Source organism: Balaenoptera acutorostrata, chromosome 14 (assembly GCF_949987535.1).
Source record: "Balaenoptera acutorostrata chromosome 14, mBalAcu1.1, whole genome shotgun sequence".
Lineage (NCBI taxonomy): Eukaryota > Metazoa > Chordata > Mammalia > Artiodactyla > Balaenopteridae > Balaenoptera > Balaenoptera acutorostrata.
The window spans coordinates 68923068-68943968 of record NC_080077.1 but is presented as its reverse complement, the minus strand read 5'-3'; the positions used below and the strand labels follow the sequence as shown (position 1 = coordinate 68943968).

Below are 20901 nucleotides of genomic sequence, written 5' to 3'. Positions count from 1 at the left end.
CTCCTGAACCCCAAGGCAGCTTGGACATAGGTCAATGTCCAATCAGTTATCTCTCTATTTAAGCTCATGAATGTTTTCTTTCAACAAATCACAACACCTTGATTCAAAAGACACATGGGTGGGACTTCCCTGGTGGCACAGTGGTTAAGAATCTGCCTGCCAATGCGGGGGACACGGGTTCAATCCCTGGTCCAGGAAGATCCCACATGCCGTGGAGCAACTAAGCCCGTGCACCACAACTACTGAGCCCGTGTGCCACAACTACTGAAGCCCACGTGCCCTAGAGCCTGAGTGCTGCAACTACTGAGCCCACGCACTGCAACTGCTGAAGCCCGCACACCTAGAACCCATGCTCTGCAACAATAGAAGCCACCACAATGAGAAGTCTGCGCACCACAACGAAGAGTAGCCCCCTCTCGCCACAACTAGAGAAAGTCCCTGTGCATCAACGAAGACCCAACGCTGCCAAAAATAAATAAATAAATAAATAAATAAATAAATTTATATATTTAAAAAAAAACACATGTTGTATTAACAAGAAGATACAGGAAGCAAATGATAAATTCGAGAATTCAGATTGAAATGAGATGATTCTCTGATGCCTTGAATATGTTTTTAAAAAAAATTAATAGCACTTATTTTTTCCTGAGGATAAATTAATCCATGCTTATTATAGAACATCTGAAAAATTTACGGAAAAGAAGAAAAAATAAACATCAACTGTAACCTTGACACTGATAAATCATTCATGATATTTTGTTGTATAGGTCCACGACCCCTTAAATGAAACTCCTGGGCCAGATACACTTCAGAGTTCAGAACTGCTTGGATATTAAAGAGTATTACAATGCTAAACTACCATTTATTACATGATGCCCCATTGGAATCTGGAGCAGCACCCCATAATCAAACCCATTAAAAATCTCTGCAGCAAAATAGATGCATATTCTTATTTAGTCAGATAAAATAGAGCCTCACATTAGTTCAGATCAGATTTTTCTACCAAAGAAGTCACCAAGAGACCTTTGTGATTTTTGAACCAAAAGGATTCAGAATTGGGGATAAGGGATTGTGGATCAGTATTCTTTTCAGATACACAAAAACAGTCAGAATTTTGTTTCTATCTTTTAATTCAATATTTTATGAATGTGAGCAATTCCCCAAGTTATTAAAAATTCTTCAGAAACATGCTTTTCAATGTCTATGTAATATTACACCCCGTAGAAAAGGGTTTTGTTTATTTCATTATTTCTCTCATTTTTGGAATTACATATTGTTTTCTTTTTTTTTGTTATTGCAAATAACACTTTGAAAGACATATCTGAATATCAGATTGTTTGAATTTCTGAGTATTTTCCTAGGTAGAGTCCTAGAAAAAGAATTACAGGGTCAAATGAGCTTTAAGGGTCTTGATGACTTTTCAGAAAAGCTGTACCAATTTACACTCCTGCCACAGCATGAGTGTTTGTTTAATTTATTTAACTACCCACTTTATCGCAGACACAGAAAAAATACACTTGCCCATCACACACCTTAACAAAGTTCTAATCAGGGACAACCAAACTTTGGTTGTATTTTTGTTCTTCTTATGCAGAAGACAGTGAAGAGATCACTGTTTCCACATAAGAGAGAAATGGGAATAAGGTAAGTTTACCAGCAAGTTGCCCTCATTAGACCAGACTGAGTCAGATCTGGGCAAGGGAGGAGTTGCCCCTTGTCCGTAGGGTCCTCACTTGGAAAAGGGTGAGGGGGAGTATGGAAGTAATCCGCACATCATCATGAGAGGAGAAACAATCATTTTTATTTGTGCGCTGATAAATTCTGTTTCTGGAAGACTGAGGCCTTGTGTTTCCCTTCCATTTGGTGTTTTCCTATTTTTTGGACATTTGGCTGCTCCTCAGCATGGCCATCAGAGAGCAGAAAGAGATGTGAAGACCAAATCAGACAAGCCCATAATAACGGCTAACCCTCCCGAGTGCTTATTACGATGTGTCAACTCTGGTGCCGGGTGCCTTGCGTGCATTATCTCATGTAATGCTGAGTGCATGGGTACAGACACTGGTGGCGGTGAAGTTCAAAAGTACGTCCTTGCTCATCAATCCTCTTTCTACCCTAGTAAGTCTGGAGGAATTAAACGTTTGCAATCTCAAAGATCTCTTCAAGCCTAGTGTCTTGAACGACTCCAAGATAATCTTAAGACTCAGTGACTCTAAGTTTGGCTATAAATTACAAATGTTACCCTTACGCGTTTTTTTTTTTTTTGTCAGCACCTCCAACAGTATCTTCACGAAGCAGGGAAAATGGCATAAATAAAATCCAAGAAAATTCTAGATAATCGTAAACACTTCGAAGGTCCTACATGGACACGAGAGAGGCTGTATCTCAGAGTACAATGGAGAGTTGAGAGTCTGTTATATGTAACACGGAGAAGAATGAGGACACATACATAATATATACTTTAAAAACAACCAAAGGAGCTTCCCTGGTGGCTCAGTGATTGAGAGTCTGCCTGCCGATGCAGGAGACACGGGTTCGAGCCCTGGGCTGGGGGGATCCCACATGCCGCGGAGTAACTAAGCCTGTGCGCAACAACTACTGAGCCTGCGCGTCTGGAGCCTGTGCTCCGCAACAAGAGGCCGCGACAGCGAGAGGCCCGCGCACCGCGATGAAGGGTGGCCCCGGCTCTCCGCAACTGGAGAAAGACCTCGCACAGAAACGAAGACCCAACACAGCCAAAAATAAAATAAATAAATAAATAAATTTATAAAAACAACCAAACATACAAACACATTGTTCCCAAATGTGACTACAAATTAGTAATGCTAAATCAGGGTTCACAAGCCCAAGTTCCTTTCCATTTATAGCTTTTTCTAATAAATTTTCTTGCTCTCTTCCCTTTACATATTTAACCTTACAGGATAATTGATGTAGAGAAGGCCACAATTTTCATACACTAATAAAAGAAAATCGAAGAGAGATTTTTTTGTTATATGGAATGAAATAACCCCACTCTTTCCCTTATCTAGAAACTCAGTTTTGCATAGTTTGGTATATACTATAAAATGGCAGCAGTTCACAGAGAGAAAAAGAGAGGGGGAAAATTAATTTTATTTTGGGAGTGAGTTAAATTTATCTTCTCAACAATCTTCTCTAGAACTAAGGGGTGTTTCTATCAAATCTATCAAAAGACCAAGGATGTATCAAGAAGTGGACCATTTCCTCCACTGTGGCTTCTCTTTATACTTAAAATAGCATTCTCCTGATAATTAGGTGTCAAGTGGGTGGAATGGCTTCTAAGTGAGTTTTCTTTGCCACAATTGGATATATCGTTAATTTTCTCAGTACACCAGGCCTATAGGGTGTGAAAAATAAGGTGGTGATAGAGGAAATGACCACTCACCCTCAAAGAAAGAACACACTTTGTATTTTCCAAAGGGCCTAATTACTTGGGGAGGGGGGGGAATAAAAAAAAAATAAACCACCACTAATGACAGAAATGATTACCAGAAGCTCTTTAGCTACTCAAACTGCAAAACTAGCATTTTTAAAGCTAATTACAAATTTGGATTCTCTCATTTAAAAAATATACTTTGAAGCAGCCCACTTCTGTTTTAGTGCTGAACCAAAGTCTGTGCAATTGGCACATTATCAAAGTAAAAAAAAAAAAGCGTTGCTTGAACAAAATTACACTTTCAATGTCACTAAATCTTGAACTGCAAAATACCACAAGCTAAAAACTAGTAATGCCATGTGGTTATGTTATCTTACATTTACAAGAGAGTTTATAGTTTCCTAAGCCCTAAGAGACTCAGACCGCGGCCACCCACAGGAGCTTTGCTATCAAGGTCAGGTCATTCACTGCCTCTGAGCTCGACACCTTTCACAGGTTCCTGTGAGGATCAAATGAGAATGCAATCAAGAGAGTTCTTGCAAACTCTTAAGACATATATAACATGTTGGGTATCATTATTCTTTTTACTAACAGCTTTGTGAGGCATAAAGATACAAATCCCCATTTCACAGTTAAGGAAACTGACAACAGGAAGACAGAGCAAAAAACAAAAAAACAAAAAACTGAGTTAGGAGAGTTTTATATCTGAAATGGCCACAAACTAGCTGAGTGACTCTCTGGACTTGATTTCTTCAGTAAAATGAGGGAGTTGGGTGAGATGCTTTTAAAAGGCTTCTTGAGACTAATGGTTCTGTGATCTGCGACTTGGCCATGGTAGTGATGGGGCAGCTTTAACAACGACTCTTAGGAAGCAGTCTCTCCTGGAGGTCAAGGTCAGCACTTAACCAATCTGCAGTGCTGGGGCAGGGTCCTTGAGCAGCCTCCCATTCCTGCGGATGGGCCATGCATTAACTAACTCATTTTGCTGGATTAAGGGGAGGTTGGGGGCATCCTAGGCCAATAGCCAGGGCCTCTGGGGCATAGGAAGGAGGTTCCGGAAGAGCTTGACACAGCAGCTCTTTAGTTACTGGTACAAATATTTCACAATTCTAACAACTAGTGTAGCCAAATAAGTGTAGACCACTGGAGTGTCAGTCTGGCTAACAGTCCCACTGTTGTTGGGCTACCAGTTTCAAAGAGATGGCCACCTCTGCGGGCCACCCACCTTTCCTGACTGAGCTCCTACAGTGTTGGAGGACAGATCTAAGAGGGTTACTTTTTGTCGTATGAGTGCCCATCACGGTCGCGTGAGAATCTCACTTCAAAAGGACTGGGGCCACTAACTTCTGCTTCTACTAATGATACTCTACCAGGCTGTCTAATACAACTTGCTGTAATGCAGAAAATGTTCAATATCTGTGCTGTCCAAAATGGTAGCCATCAGCCACATGTGGCTATGGAGAACTTAAAATGTTCCTAGTGAGACTGAAGAACTGAATTTTTAATTTTAATCAGTTTAAATTAGTGTACATTTAAATAGGCACACGTGGTTAGTGGGTACCTTATTGAACGGTGCAGCTGTAGGCTGATTCACATACTAGTTTTCTTGGCTGTATTTTGGACCCCAGAAGCTCAGAGGACAATACATAATCATCTCTTCAACAAGCATTTACTGACCTCCTGGGTGCTGGGCACCGTTCAGGTATCTCAGAACAATGGTGAATAAGACCGCCATGGACACTTCCTGCTCTCATGGTTTTTCTCAGCTACACTGATTTCCGAAGACCTCACAAAATCTTGAAGTGGTTCACCAGACTGTGCTTAGGAAAAGGTGGGTGAGGAGATATGGTAATGCTACACTAAGCATGAAAGCACTGCTTTTTCATTTCTTCATATTTACTGTTAGGAAAACTGGGGGAAAGTTTAAAAAAGAGATATCTGAATGGTTACTATTCATTCACTTACAAGTAAAGTAACATATCCCAGATAAGGGAAATCATCTGTAAGTAATTCACTCTTGCACAAACTTAAATTTACTTAAAAGAAAAAGTCAGTGGGACCTGCATTCTTAAGCTAAGAAAAAGTAAATGGTATTTAATTACAGCAACAGTCATAAAAAATACAGGTGGGTCTCCATCTGCAAGCAGTGGGCAAGGGAACGTTTATACCAATTAGCTGTGAAATGATCAGGTTTTCCAGATCATCATCAGCCTTACTTACACTTCTTGTATAAGTAAGGCTGATTGCATTCTTTAGCCTTACAACTCAACTCTTAGCTAAGATTTTCACAGTGGCTTGAATGGGATTTGATGAGCAAAGCCCCCTTTGCTTTTCCCCAGGAAACTACAGGTGGAGGTATTTTTATCTACATCACAAATCGAATACCAGCAACATTATTTCTAAGAAACAGAAAAGTGGTTTGGTTTATTGGTTTTCCGATTTCCAGTATTGCTTCCTGTATCCTGTTGTCAATTCTCTCCTGTCCTGATCACCTTTTCCTACCTTACTCGGATTTAGACTGATAATAAGAAAGCAAGACAAAATATTCAGAATTGTTTTATGCTTTTGTTTGAACCTGAATCCAGGTTTGCCAAAATTTAAGAGGACAGGGATATCACACGCCAGGAAACAGTGTTTTTAAGCTAATTGTCTCCATTGTGTTTATATTATTTCACTTGAGGTGAAAGAATCACCAAGCAAAATAACCTGATTTTCTCAGCATCCCAATGGGGTTGTACTTGGATGACACCATTGGGCCAATCTGACTTTTGAGCTTTAAAATGCCACTCTGGTCCCTCTGTGCAAAGTCACACTATTGGTTTTTAGGGCTAACAAATAACTATTGTACATACACACATTCCATCACTATTTCCCTCTGGATTGAGTAGAAAGAGAAATTACAGTGGTCAGAAAACAAGAGTTCAAAACTTAGTTCTAAAATTACAAATTGCATTTCGAGACTACCATCTGCTGGAAAAGGTCAAATCTCAAATGTTCTGCTGGTCTCATGCTGTATAAAAATATTACTAAAAACTTGGTGACAGCTTTAGCAATAAACATGCTAACTTGTGAGTGGCCTTGGAGTCCTTATTCATATTCAGAAGCACTAAATTGAGTAGGCACACACCATTTTATGACCAGAAGGGCTTTAAAAAGAAAAGGGTCTATTGACGTTAATTTTTTGGAAACTACAGAGATGAGGGTTTTTTTTTAAATCTACATTTCACACAGAATTTCAACAGTCAGTTGTATGAGGCAGAAGACCTTTGAATCATAGATCTTGTGGCTTTTGTGTTTTGTTCTACTAGCATGGGAAGGTGATGTGAGGAAATGTGCTTTTTTTTTGCTGCAACAGAGAAAGAACTGGGGAGCAGCCATTTCAGAAAGGATGGAGGAAATTAATTAAGATAAAACATTTCTGAAAGTTTCCACTTACACATTTCAGATGCTGGGACCAAGTTACTCTAGTTGGAGAACCCCAGCTAGAAAATTCACTTCTTTGATACTCAAGGTATTTACGTTCCCAAAATATAGTGGAGAGCTCGTTCAGATTCCTACCCCTCCCTAAGAGGATGGTGCAATCAGAACAACTTGCCATTGACAATTCTGAAACGAAGCTAAAAAGAAACAAGTGTTGAAAATACACAACCTGATACCAAAGGGGAAACGGAGGGAGGGATAAATTAGGAGTTTGGGATTAACATATACACACTACTATTTATAAAATAGATAACCAACCAGGACCTACTATAGCACAGGGAACTATACTCCATATTCTGTAATAACCTGTAAGGGAAAAGAATCTGAAAAGAATAGCGCTGAATCACTTTGTTGTACACTTGAAACTAACACAACATTATAAATCAACTATACTTCAATAAAAAAGAAAATACACAACCTGAAATAATTTGGGGGTTTCTGTAGGTTTTATAAGGTAAAAAATGGAATACTGGCCTGTATTTATGCATAGTAATACTAATACTTTCCATTGACTCAAAACTTCCACGTGCCAGGAACTGTGCTAGGAGTTTTCGGGTATTATTAGCACACCCGGTGGATGAGAGAACCATGGCTCAGAGAGGCAACGTGCCTTGCCCAAGGTCACATTGGAGGAGATGAGAGGGGATGCTATGTAATCTTCATCCGTGCCCATCTGACCCTAAAGGCCACCCCTATCCTATGCAACACCGCCACCCACTACACTTTGGGGAGACTACATCCCTCTCCCCAGAGGAAACATGACCGCTTTTCCATGTGCTACCAGTAAAATGTCAAAGTAAAGTGACAAAGCTGCAGGTCCTTCAGCAATTTAATTATTTGTGCATAAAGTTGACTAGCTTGTTAGCACTAAAATGGTTATATTTCATGAAGCCTATTAGGATTAAAAATTTTTTTCTATTGCAGTTTCTTAAAAATACTATCAGGTGTCTTATTTAGAAACGACCCAGATCATTCTCTCCAGGTGAATTATAAGCATAGGATACCTGTCCTCTGTCATGAGACACAGCAGTGAAAACACTGTAGCTGGTATCTCGCTCTGGGTCCCAGTCTTTGAAGGGCAGCACCTCCCTGGCAATGCCCAAACAGAAAACACCCAAAGCAGATTCTGATGTGGTATTTAGGGCTCACGTACCATAGTTTCCGCCCTTAGGGCAAAGACCATCTATGAAATCAGGCAGTCAGTGACTAAGTTCATCTGCAGGAGTGGAGATGGGCGTGTGTGTAGGGGCTTGCCCGTCAATTAGTAAAGGGCAGTTTCTTGAGAACTCGGATGGGCATCAAGGAAACCACAAACAAAACGAAAAGACAACTCATGGAATGGGAGAAAGTAATTTGCAAATGATGTGACTGACAAGGGGTTAATCTCCAAAATTGACAAGCAGCTCATGCAGCTCAATATCAAAAAAACTAACAACCCAACCAAAAAATGGGCAGAAGACCTAAACAGACATTTTTCCAAGGAAGATATACAGATGGCCAAGAGGCACACGAAAAGACGCCCAACATTGTTAATTATTAGAGAAATGCAAATCAAAGCTACAATGAGATACCATCTCACACCAGTCAGAATGGCCATCAACAAAAAGTCTACAAACAATATAAATGCTGGAGAAAAGGGAACCCTCATACACTGTTGGTGGGAATGTAAATTGGTGCAGCCACTATGGAGAACAGTATGGAGGTCGCTTAAAAAATTAAAAATAGAGCTACCATATGATCCATCAATCCCACTCCTGGGCATGTATCCAGAGAAAACCATGGTTCGAAAGGATACATGCACCCCAATGTTCACTGCAGAGCTGTTTACAATAGCCAAGACATGGAAGCAACCGAAATGTCCATCGACAAAGAAATGGATAAAGAAGGTGTGGTACATATATACAATGGAATATTACTCAGCCATTAAAAAGAATGAAATAATGCCATTTCCAGCAACATGGATGGACCTGGAGATTATGATAATCTAAATGAAGTAAGTCAAAGACAAATGTCATATGCTATCACTTATATGCGGAATCTAAAAAAAATGATACAAATGAACTTTTTACAGGACAGAAGCAGACTTACAGATATTGAAAACAAACCAAAAATGGTTACCAAAGGGGAAAGGTGGCGGGGAGGGATAAATTGGGAGTCTGGGATTGACATGTACACACTACTATATTTAAAGCAGATAACCAACAAGGACCTACTGTAGAGCACAGGAAACTCTGCTCAATATTCAGTAATAACCTAAATGGGAGAAGAATTTGAAAAAGAATAGATACATGTATACGTATAACTGAAGCATTTTGCTGTACAGCTGAAACTAACACAACATTGTTAATCCACTATACTCCAATATAAAATAAAAATTTTTTTAAAAAGGAGAAATAAATAATGCCTTGACTCTTCCCAGGTTCAACACTTGGTCTGGACTTTTGAGGGATCTCTGCCTCTTTCATCCCATCTGAGAGCTTTGCTTCTGCCTGTGCTTCACCTATCAGCTAGCAAAACCTGTAAATTCCTCCCCGTGTGGGGAGCTGCCAGCCTCATCTGCAGGAGCAGGTGCCCCTTGACTTACAGGTCGCACAGGTATGGGTGCCAAGCGAGTCTCATGCAAGGCAAGGTGCCCCTGGGTCATCCCCACGTGAGGCGGGCGGGGTCCACACAGAGCTGACTGCTGCCTCAGGGGAGAGGGCTGCAAGTCTGGCCGAGGACCCTTAAGACAGGACATGCACGTGGTGTCTAAGAAGAGTGATGCACCCTTTCAGGAAAAGCCACTACCCTTGACCCAGCTGTTCCAGCCAAAAACCTTTGATTTTCTTCTCTCCCCTCATTTCTAGCAACTATTCCATTGGCAAGCGCTTTGACTCTAACTTCAAACTATATCTCAAATCTGTCAACTCCTCTCCATCTCTGCTGCCATCAGCATCACTTCTCACCTGGCCCACTGCTACTGCCATGGTAACTGGCCTCTCTGTGTTCAATCCACACACCCACCCCCCACCCCGCTCCCAGGCATCGAGGGTCCCCAAGACAATCCCAGGTCGGGTGATTCACTAGGAGACTCACAGGACTCAGCATAGAGTCGTTCCCATGGCAACGGTTTATGACAGCCGTCTGCTCCCAGCTCGAACCCTGACTGGGCTCTGGCCACACAGCCGCCCTCTCCCCCCCCAAGACTCTCCTTCCCCAGGCTCTGCTTCCTGCCCTCGCTTCCTTACATGACAAGCTCAGCTTCTCTCTCTGGATTTACAGGCTCCTATTCCTGCCACCATCTGCCTTGTATAAAAATCAACTGGGCTTAATCCTGCTGTGGTCTCACATACCCTTCGGAGGCTCTTGGGCCGTGGCCCTGGATCCCACTGTGCCGACTCCAGCCTTGCTCAGTCCCCAGCCCAGCCTGACATCCCCCGCCCAGCTCCCCGTCCCAGCCCTCTGACTCGGGCCACCTCAGTCCTTCCCCCTTCTCTGCCCACTTCCCAGCTCAGGGCAGATTCTTGGCAGGATAAGGAAGAGAAAGAATGGGGAGCGGAGGAGAGTGAAAGTCAGAAGCGGCGGAAGCTGCTGTGTGTACACAAGGGCACTACATTTGTCCATAGGGATTTTATACTCTTCTGCAGACCTTAAAAAAAAATTTTTTTTTTCAGAAACCACAGATCAGCAGAACTGTAAGGGACCTTGGAGATCGCCGAATCCAACCTCTTCATTTTACTAATTAGGAAACCGAGGTGTGAGGAGAGGAAGGAAAGAAGGAGAAGGCAGCATTCACTGAGGTCTCATCATCGGCTCTGGATACAAGGTCGCAGGTCGCACAGCCAGCGAGCGGCAGAGTTGGGACCACACAGCACTTGAATGAGCATTTTCATCCCACACAAGTTTTGCCTGTTACTTACATATTCATATCATATGCAGGAAAGGGCTTGACATTTAACATATAAAGATACTTGGAATTCCCATCTCAAAAGGCAAATGGTTTTTCCCTCTGTATTATCCAATACAGTTTTTTATTGTGGTAAAATATGCAAAACATAAAATGGACCATTTTAAACATCTTTAAGTGTACAGTTCAGTGGAATTAAGAACACTCATCTTGTGCAAGCATCATCACTACCCATCCAATACATTTTTTTGATAATAAAATTTTATTTTTTTATATATTCTTTAAAAAAATTTTTTTATTGTAGTATAGTGGCTTTTCCAATACATTCTTAAGTGAGTATTTTCTGAATAGTAAATTCAAAGTAACATTGAAGGACACCAAAAAAAAGAAGTTTGAAGGAAAAGACAAGTGGAAAATAAACTTTTGGGGGGTTACATTTCATCCAACAAAACCTTTCATACACGAGGTCTCCTGTGACATATTTTTCATTATTCTCCTAGTCTTGAAATCAGAACTGTGAGAATGCTGGTCACCAGGTGAAAAGGCAGCTTTTGTCGCTTCTCTAGGATCTACACTAGTTGTATGCGGTTACAAAAATGTTACGCAACCCACGACATCAAGGCCTTCCACGCCTCCTCCCTAAAAAGACAAATAAAACAGTATTTCTTGGAAAGATAGGCATTTAGCAATGCACTGTATCTAGATGGAGCTGTCTCTGCCACTGGGGTCTGCTTCTAAGGGTTCAAAAGTGTTGGCACAAAGCACAAAGAATGTCCCTTAGCTATTCAGCATTTAGTTCAACTCCACAATGTATTTACCAAGATTTCTTTTTTTTTTTTCCGCCGTCCCTTCTTGGTTTAATGACCTCAAATATACCAACATCCTGTCTTACCTAATCCCCTAACAAGTTCCATCAAATGCCAGGACAGAATCACACAGCACTGTAGGCACTAAGATCATTCGCTAAGAATTCATTTTTATTCCAAAAACTAGGAGCGCCAGACCATCCAACACAATCTATCACACAGCCAGAAAATGAGCCTGGCACTTTAAGAGAAACATCTAAATTAATTTTTTGAAACCTTTCTCCCATCGTAGGCTCTTTAACAACCTAATAACTCTCTCCTCAGAAAAAGATGCACAAATAAACACAAAGCCTTTCCACATAATGGGAAGGGTTCAGGGGCCCTTTGAAGCCTAAGACTCCATGGGGGGAACCCAGGTTAAAATCCTCTGCTGTAAATGAACTCCAACAAGAGTTCCCTCTGCGCATGCGTTTCTGTACTGGATCCTGGTCCCTGGGGCATCCCAGGGTGACTTCCTCTGGTGACCCTTTAGTCTCTGGATGAGGAATGACCTTTCTTGTTTTAGCTTCAGGAACATCCCCACCTGACTTCTGGTCAGAGTTACTGTGAACATGGCTGCGCTTCTCCCAAGCCAGCCGGCCGCTCTGGGAATACTCGAACTCTCCCCAGTCTCTTTCGAACTTGCCTTACCCAGACGGTCTTGGGTTCTGTTCTTTGATTTGCTGTCATGGATCCTGCTGCCCCCTCTCTATCCCTGTCACTTTCCTTCTTGGCCCTTTGTGCACTCTTGTAATTTAAAAAATTAAACTTGATTTTCTTTCTTTACCATAAAAGTAACAACCTCTATTTTGTACTTAATTTCTTTGCTTTCCCTCCAAAAGCACCCTTCTATCTTTCATCCCTTTGCCCCTTGGGATTAATCTGCCCAACACTGTAAATCAACTATACTTCACTTTAAAAAATTAGCCTGTCTATTGTAAATAGTGCTGCAATGAACATTGGGGTGCATGTTATCTTTTTGAATTATGGTTTTCTCCGGGTATATGCCCAGGAGTGGATTGCTAGCATGGAAGCAACCTAAATGTCCATCAACAGAGGAATGGATAAAGAAGATGTGGTACATATATACAATGCAATATTACTCAGCCATAAAAAAGAACAAAATAATGCCAATGGTAGCAACATGGATGGACCTAGAGATTGTTATACTGAGTGAAGTAAGTCAGACAGAGAAAGACAAATATCATATGATATCACTTATATGTGGAATCTAAAAAAAAAAAAGGGGCACAAATGAACTTAATAACAAAACAGAAGTATAGTCACAGATGTAGAAAACAAACTTATGGTTACCAGGGGATAAGGAGGGGGGGAGGGATAAATTGGGAGACTGGGACTGACATATACACACTACTATATATAAAATAGATAACTAGTAAGAACCTGTTGTATAGCACAGGAAACTCTACTCAATACTCGGTAATGGCCTATATGGGAAAAGAATCTAAAAAAAAGGAAGAGTGGATATATGTATATGTATAACTGATTCACTTTGCTGTACACCTGAAACCAATACAACATTGTAAATCAATTATACTCCAATAAAAATTTAAAAAAATTAGCCTGTCAATTTTTACAAAAAACTAGCTGGGATTTTGACAGGGCTTGTGTTGAATATGTATGTATATCAGTTTGGTGGTATTCCCATCTTAACAATAGCAAGCCTTCTGATCTATGAACATTGGCTGTCTTTCCATTTCATTTAAGGTCTTCTTAATTTCTTTCTATAGTGTTCTGTAGTTTTCAGTGCATAAGTCTTGCACTTCTTTTGTTAAATTTGAGTATTTCATTCTCTTTGATGCTGTTGTAAATAGAGCTGTTTTCTTAATTTTATTTTCAGAGTGTTTCATGGCTAGTGTGTAGAAATAAAATTGATTTTTGTACATGGATCTTTTATCCTACAACCTTTTATCCTGCAATCCTAAACTTGTTTGTTAGTTCTAATAATTGTTTGTGCGTTTTGGTGTGTTTGTGGATGCCAGTCTTAAGTATTTTAAAGCATTCTAAAGCACAGGTAGACCGCAGCACATAAACCCAGCACTGAAATTGCACTGCAGATACCAAGAGCCCACACTACTCGTCCCTCCTCCCTAGGCACTGGGTGATGCTTCTGCTTTGGGGCCATAGTCTTAGTGGCATTCCTACTCTTGCTGACAGCCATACAATGATTTGGAGAGACATGTTTCTGGGACTCCAGGACGCACGGTGAAACATAAACCTATTTCCCACAGAAGTGGTGTTATAAAGACAAGTCAAGTCCTCAGCCTATCCTCTGGGGTCTATTTAAGTGGGCATCACTAGGTAAGGATGCCACCAGGTCTGGCTTCACCATTCCCAGAGTAAGAGAATTTAAAGTTTCGTTTCTATAGGAAGCCACATCCTAAAGGAGTTTTGAATGAACCTTTACAAAAGAACCTTCCTATCAGCAGAGACTTCTTATGGGTTTTCACACAGACACATCTATCTATACACCTTTCCACTTCAGGACAGATTCCCAACGTACATTACTTTGAGGGACAGCGGTGGTTATTTTCACAAAAAACTGCTAAACTTGACACAAATTATAATTTTATTCTTTAGTAGACTATATTTTGCTTCAGGTTTAAAAACTGATTTCCAGCCAGCCAGCAGTCAGAGAACTACTTTGCATCTTGATCCATGAGTCACTGATTTAAGCATGCATTTGCCCAGAATACCCAGGCATGTGAAAGGATCAAAATATCACACTTTGATTGATTCAGAAAGTTATTTCCTACCATCACGCAGTCTTGAGAGTTTCTATGCTGTGTCTGACTAATTGGGGAGGTTTAGGAGCTGAGAGCCAGGAGTCACTGTGCAGAAGACCTTGTTTCTTTTCTGGGCACCAAGATCCCAGGGAGTGAACCGGTTCTCCGTGGCAAAGTGTATCCGCATGACGCTCATCTGAGCACGATACGGGTATGATCTTTTGAAGGGATCCTGGTTATTTCGGTTTGACAAAAATCGAGAAACATTTTAGAAAGAAAATCGGATTTGTGTGTAAATGAAGAATATTCCTGAAAAGAAACTCTGTTACGAAACTGAAATCTGGAGACCGCGGTGGTGCTAAGTTGAGTCATCAGTTCCCTTTACACCCTAATAATTGACGGCACTTTGATCACAATGACTGCTCTGGGTGATGTTTTTGTGTTTGCTTTTTTAAGTACTTCCTTGTGTAAACAGGTTGTCTTACAATCATCTTGCAAACATGTTTACATTTGGGGGATCATGGAGAACATCTGTTAGAAACAGATTTCACGCTTTTCTGTCAACTCAGGGAAATCCGAATCATGTTTCTTGGTAATATAAAAAAGCTCTTGGAGAGTTAAATGAAGTTCTACGGGAAGGGGGTGTTATGGAATATTTTGATTGCTCTTCGTATATGTACTTAGAAATTTGTCCTGAAAACAACCATTTGAAATAGTTCGAAACAGGTATTAATTATTATTTGTGGTTGTAGATGGGGACAAGGAGGTATGGAGAGGTTAAGTGGCTTGGTCAGTGACTGAGAAAGTGGCCAAAGTGGGAACCACACACCCCGCAGGGCTTTTGATTGACAATCTTCAGGTATCAAGGGGCCTGTGATTTTATTTCCACAAAGTGTTCCGATTCCTTGCAATTTTATTAAAGTCACTTATTCTGGAGAGGGCAAGAGGAGGGGCTGAGTGATGGACTCCAAACAAGGGCAGTTTTTTTAAAAATTTATTTTATTTAAGTATAGTTGATTTACAAGGTTGTGTTAATTTCTGCTGTACAGCAAAGTGATTCAGTTATACATATATATCCATTCTTTTTCATATTCTTTTCCATTCTGATTTATCACAGGATACTGAATATAGTTTGCTGTGCTCTACAGTAGGACCTTGCTATTTATCCATCCTATATATAATAGTTTGCATGTGCTAATCCCAAACTCCCAATCCGTCCCTCCCCCTCCCCCCTCCCCCTGGCAACCACAAGTCTGTTCTCTATGTCTGTGAGTCTGTTAACAAGAGCAGTTTTCAAATCCGGGTCCCGAGTTAGAGATCTAGGTGTGTGTGGAGAGGAGGGGCATGCAGAGGGGAACAGGAACAAAGCTCAGAGGAGAAGCTGGACACACAAGACTTCAGGCAAAACGCTTTACTGAAACCTCAGTACTGAGCCTGTGCCTGCCACGCCCGGAAGCACGATGTCCCTCTCAGAGGTACACCAACTTGCTCTGGCCCTAGGCAGGAGCTGCCTCCATGTGGAGGGAAATTACTGCCATCAGGAGGGAACAGAGACGCAGCAGGTTCCACAGCGCTGCCCCACGGGCAGCACAACCCCAAAAGCCAGGCCAAGGTACCCCTGCCCTTGACCCTGCCTTGAACTCATGACCCCCTCCGCCCCTTCAGTGCCTCAGAGGTCCCCACCCAAGTGAGCTCCCAGCGTCTCTGCAGGACTTTTACCTCAGTCTGTCCTCTTTAGAGTGGGCTACTCCACCTGTATGGTGACTGAACAGCCAAGTGGCAGCTGTTTAAGGAGATGCGGTTGTACCTTGACTGTATGGCCTGGGGTGGGGGGGACCCTGTGCATGCATCCAGGCCCCTGTAGAGCGGGAGGAGTTGGGGGATGGGAGGACAAGGGGCAGCAAAGAAGGGCAGGGTGTCCACCGGCTTTCCCTGAACCACCATGCTCCAGCTGGGGGCTCCAAGGAGCCTGTGAATTCTAAACTCAAAGCCAGCCTTCTGAAAGGTCACTGAGTCATGGTAGAGGATAGAACGTATTTCCTACAACCGGTCTGTTCGCTTGATTTACAACATTTTAATATTTAAACATATGGCACGTGAGCTTCAATTGTGCCCTTGTCCCACGCCGTACAAAGGTTAGGGCCAGGCCTCCCGGGGGGTCATCAAGATCAGGACTGTGTAGCCTGTAGACGGGCACTTGGGGATTATGCACTCTGATGCTGCAGACCCTGACCCTCTGGGTGAGGAAGCTGAGGTGGCTGTAAGGGGCTTTCAGAATATCAAGGTGCTTACGCAACAAAGGTTTCCTTCACTGTTGTTTTGGGGAGACTATGTGCAAAGTGGGTAGCTAAATCTTTGCCCATCTAGCTGCTCTGCAGCCAAACACATCAGGGTCTTGTTATGGGCTAAATGAGAAAAATTTCATTTAAAAAAAAAAAATTCACCCAATTCGTTCATCTCTTGTGGTTTCTTTTTTCCATACTTTGCAATAATACGTTTACCAGCAGCTAGTTTTAACAACTTGATGGTACCAGTGGGAACCAACCCAAAAGCAGTTAGACACACCAAGGAAGGACCAAGTGTAGCCAGGCAAAGAAAAATACCAATGAATGTTAGGCTGAACTGTGAGAAATAATTCAGTAGCTGTACATCAAATGCATAAATATGATTCATTTTTAAAGGCCCATACATGTTACACCCACTTTCAGGAGTTTCCCAAAGTAATTTAAAACTATTTGATGTTGCTTCCTGTTTTTCAGTCCTTTTATCTGTTGATGGGGGTGGCAATTCTACTGTTACCAACTGAACGAGAAGAAAAGTGAAGGATGGGGCAAGTTTCCTAGTTTTAGTCATCAAAATCTGCTTTAAAAGACCTCAGTTTTAAATTTTAAATTTCCAAATTTGGGGCTGTAAGCTTCAAAGTCTAAGATTTATCCTGTATTATATAACCCTAGATTGCACCAACATTTTCGCTTCATGAACTTACATCAACTTTGGGCTTCCTGCTCTCTCCAAAGCTTCCTACTAAAGCACCCAATCTTCAGAAGAGGGAGAAGAAAACAGGGTGGCAGCTCATTGGCCTCCGTCTATAGTCAATACATTTCTCCCTTCTTCCCTGAGGTAAGGACTGACCAGAAAAAGACCTTTTTCATATTTTGAAGCCAGTTTCAGAAACATGAGAATATTTCATAGGTATTTATTCCATCAAATTATCCTCAGGTACCTCTCTGGAGAAGTGGTCACCTCTTCTTATTATATGGCCTGAAGAGCTCATTATTTTAATCCAGTAGATGGTTAATGAAAAGCAAACCCACACGCGCCATGAAATAACCACCCATCAACGCTATAGCAGGGTGAGAGGCATTTTCAGGGTTGGGTGGCACAACTCACCTGCAAAGGCTTGACCACCAAGTGGTTGATTCTGATTAAACACCTCCAGTGAGAAAAAAGGTACTATCTCCTAAAAAGCCAAGTCCATTTTGGGCAATTACATGCACAATATCACTGCATATATATTTAGAGAGTTCTCTCTCAGACAAATCTGCCTCCCTGTAACCTAAAACCACTGGTCTGCCCTCCAGGGTCACCAGAGCAAGGATAACACCTACACACGTGTTAGGGAACAGTCACGGCTCCATCTTTTTTTACCCCATTTTTTTTCTCCAGGTAATTGTTTCCAGTTCCTTCACATGTCACTTAGGACATGGTTTCAAATTTTCTCACTACCATTGTCTTTTGAAATAAAAAAAGCTCTAAGTTAAAAAAAATAACCATTTAAATTTAATACCATGCAATAGCCAACGATACATTTGCCAATATGTCCATCAAAATGAAATCTCAAATTCAGCATCATTTTAACAGTGAGGAGCAGACAGAACTATCTATCCCCTTCCTAGTCTTACAATGCAATCACAATTTCATTAATGTTTTGGGCAACTCCTTCACCTCACTGATTGGGACTGAGCTTGTGGAAATTAATTCCTATGAGGAGTTTTCATATATTGCTATTGCATTTTATTTCTCACATTCTCTATTCGTGATTTCTGTTTTTGGATACAACTGTAGGTCTTGACACTGATTTCTATTATTAAATGTCAGCTCTCTCAGGTTGAGTTCCTTGTTTTCTTCTTTCTTCTGTTTGTCCGCTCAGTGGCAAAGGAAAACATGAAAGAGAACTCTGCGCTCAAGAGATTTTTTTTTTTTTTAATCCTGAAATTGCAGTAGGCTTACAAAGCAGTGGGCAGTCAGGGTGAAAACTAACTCAATACACAGTACCCTTTAGGAACTGGCTCCGTGTGTATGCCGCATTGAATTCTGCTTGGTCAATTCCGAGAGGAAGCTCGGAATAAATATTTACCATATTTATTTATTTCTCCTACTGAGAACTATCTTAGACAAGAGGGTGTTTAATGATGAAAGAGATTTCAAGATTTCTGCTCTGCGCTGTGTCCTGCCCATGGGGCGTGAGGACAGATACAGGTCCCAGCTTCATAATGAAACCAGACACAGTTCACTTCCTTTTTTTCTGAAACCACCCCCTCACCTGGGGGATGTCTTGAGATGACACAGAGTTAGTCAAGTGTCACTAACCTGAGATAATGAAGGGAATGATTGGTACTCATTATCAGTGACAATAATAATATTTAAAATATCCTCCTGGGAAGACAGACAGCATTTGCTTGGGATAGAATACAGCCCTGACTAAGCTGACCTGCTCCAGCTGCAGATGCCTACAATCCCGAAAGGAGAGAGGAGACATTTCAACTCCAGAGCTGTTTTCTCTTATAACTGGCATAAAAAGGAGAGGTCAAGAAGTGCCCAATCAGATGAGTGGACAGGGGGCTACACCTCCATGGTTTATTTACTGAACATTAACTACCAAGAAATCACAAACACACTTTGTCCAATCCCTCCTCTGCCCCTGGCTTTCGGGAGACAGTCTGACTACCGGAGATCAGAGAGAGGAGGCCAGTGCAACACACAACCTGGTCATCAGGTGGGCTCTTCCCTTCCCGTAGCCTGGAGGGAGAGAACCAAAGGCTGGGGCAGTGGAGCATGTCTGCCATCTATCCAGACAAGTGGAAAAAAACCCAAAACAAATGTAGAACCTAGACCCTTCTTGTCTCAGGGTCCCCCAAGAAATGTCTTCAGTCTTGGCTCTTTTCTACTGTCAACCTTTTTATTGAGGACACAGAGGTGATGTGTCCCATCCTTGGGCTTCCTGTAGGCTCTTCCTCCTCCTACCAGGAATCAATGACCATTCTTGAGTGCTGGATCCTATGCCCGTGCTCTCACTTAAGGAATTTGTCCCTGCATTTATCCTTACTCTTCCTGTGACATCAATGTCTCTCTCTCCAGGACCACTGGCATCCAAGCACGTTTACTATCTCCCATCTTAAAATCCCTTCTTGATTCCATAACTTCTCCAGGTACCACTCCCTTTCTCTGCCCTGGTTTCGAAGGCAGACCCTCAGAAGAGTTGTCTAGACTTGCTTGTTTTCAGATTTCTCATTCTCTCCTTAGCCTGTTGTAAGTAGGTTTTGTGTTATTTCAGAGCAACTGCTTTTATCAAGGTCCCCAAGGATTCTACCTTCCCCATTCCATGCTTCACTTTCTATTGTCCTCTTCCATGACATTTTAGCATCACTTGACTCAGTGGCCCACTTCCTCCATGAAACGACTTCTTCCCATGGCTTTAATGGCATCACATTGTCCTGGCTTCTCACCTGGCCTTCTCACCTCACCTGTGACCCCTTCCCCCACAGCTCCTTGGCTGGCTCCCCTTCTAAATGTTAGAGTGTTCCAGAGCTCCAACCTTGAAATTTTTCTCTTCTCTAACTACACTCACTCCCAGGTCTATGGCTTCTATTACCCATAGGCTGAGGGCTCCCAAATCTGTTATATGTTGCCCTGACCTCCTCCCCGATTTCCATATCCAATTCCCCACTCAGCATCTGAACTGTATATCCAACATGCATCTCAAATATTACATGGCTGAAATGGAATTCTTGTTACCGCTCTCCCTACTATCACTCTCCTGCTTGACACTTTTCCTTTAGACTTTGCGCTGCTCTTAGAATAGAATCCAAGGCCTGCAAAGCCCTGCTTGGCCCTCTCTTCTCATTCATACCCGTCCTCCTCTTCTTCCCCCTTCTCCAGTTACTTCCGCCTGAGGGCCATTCCACCACCCACGTCCTGTCTGCTCCAGCGCTTTTTGCATCTTCTTCTGCCTTGGCCTGGAAGGCCCTTCCCTTAGCATGGTAAGGGCCTTCTCTCCCATGTCAGGCATTACCTGACCTTCCTATACACACATCCCTATAATTGCCCTCCTCCTGATCACATTGCTCCACTTTATTACCTTTCTAGCACTCATCACTCTGAAATTACCTTGTTGACGAATAGGATTGCTGGTTTATAGTTTGTATTCCTGAAACAGAATGTGAATCTCCACTAGAGCAGGAATCTTGTTTCTTATGAAACTGAGTTATTTGTAGTGAGGTGGATGGACCTAGAGTCTGTCATACAGAGTGAAGTAAGTCAGAAAAAGAAAAA

The 20901-nt window shown here is 41.9% G+C and overlaps 1 protein-coding gene across 5 annotated transcripts in view; it reads right to left on the bottom strand.

The window, feature by feature from the left end:
- BACH2 (BTB domain and CNC homolog 2) overlaps nt 1-20901 on the bottom strand; it is a 364544-nt gene that overhangs the window by 155630 nt on the left and 188013 nt on the right. The gene's annotated exons all lie outside the window — the stretch shown is intronic.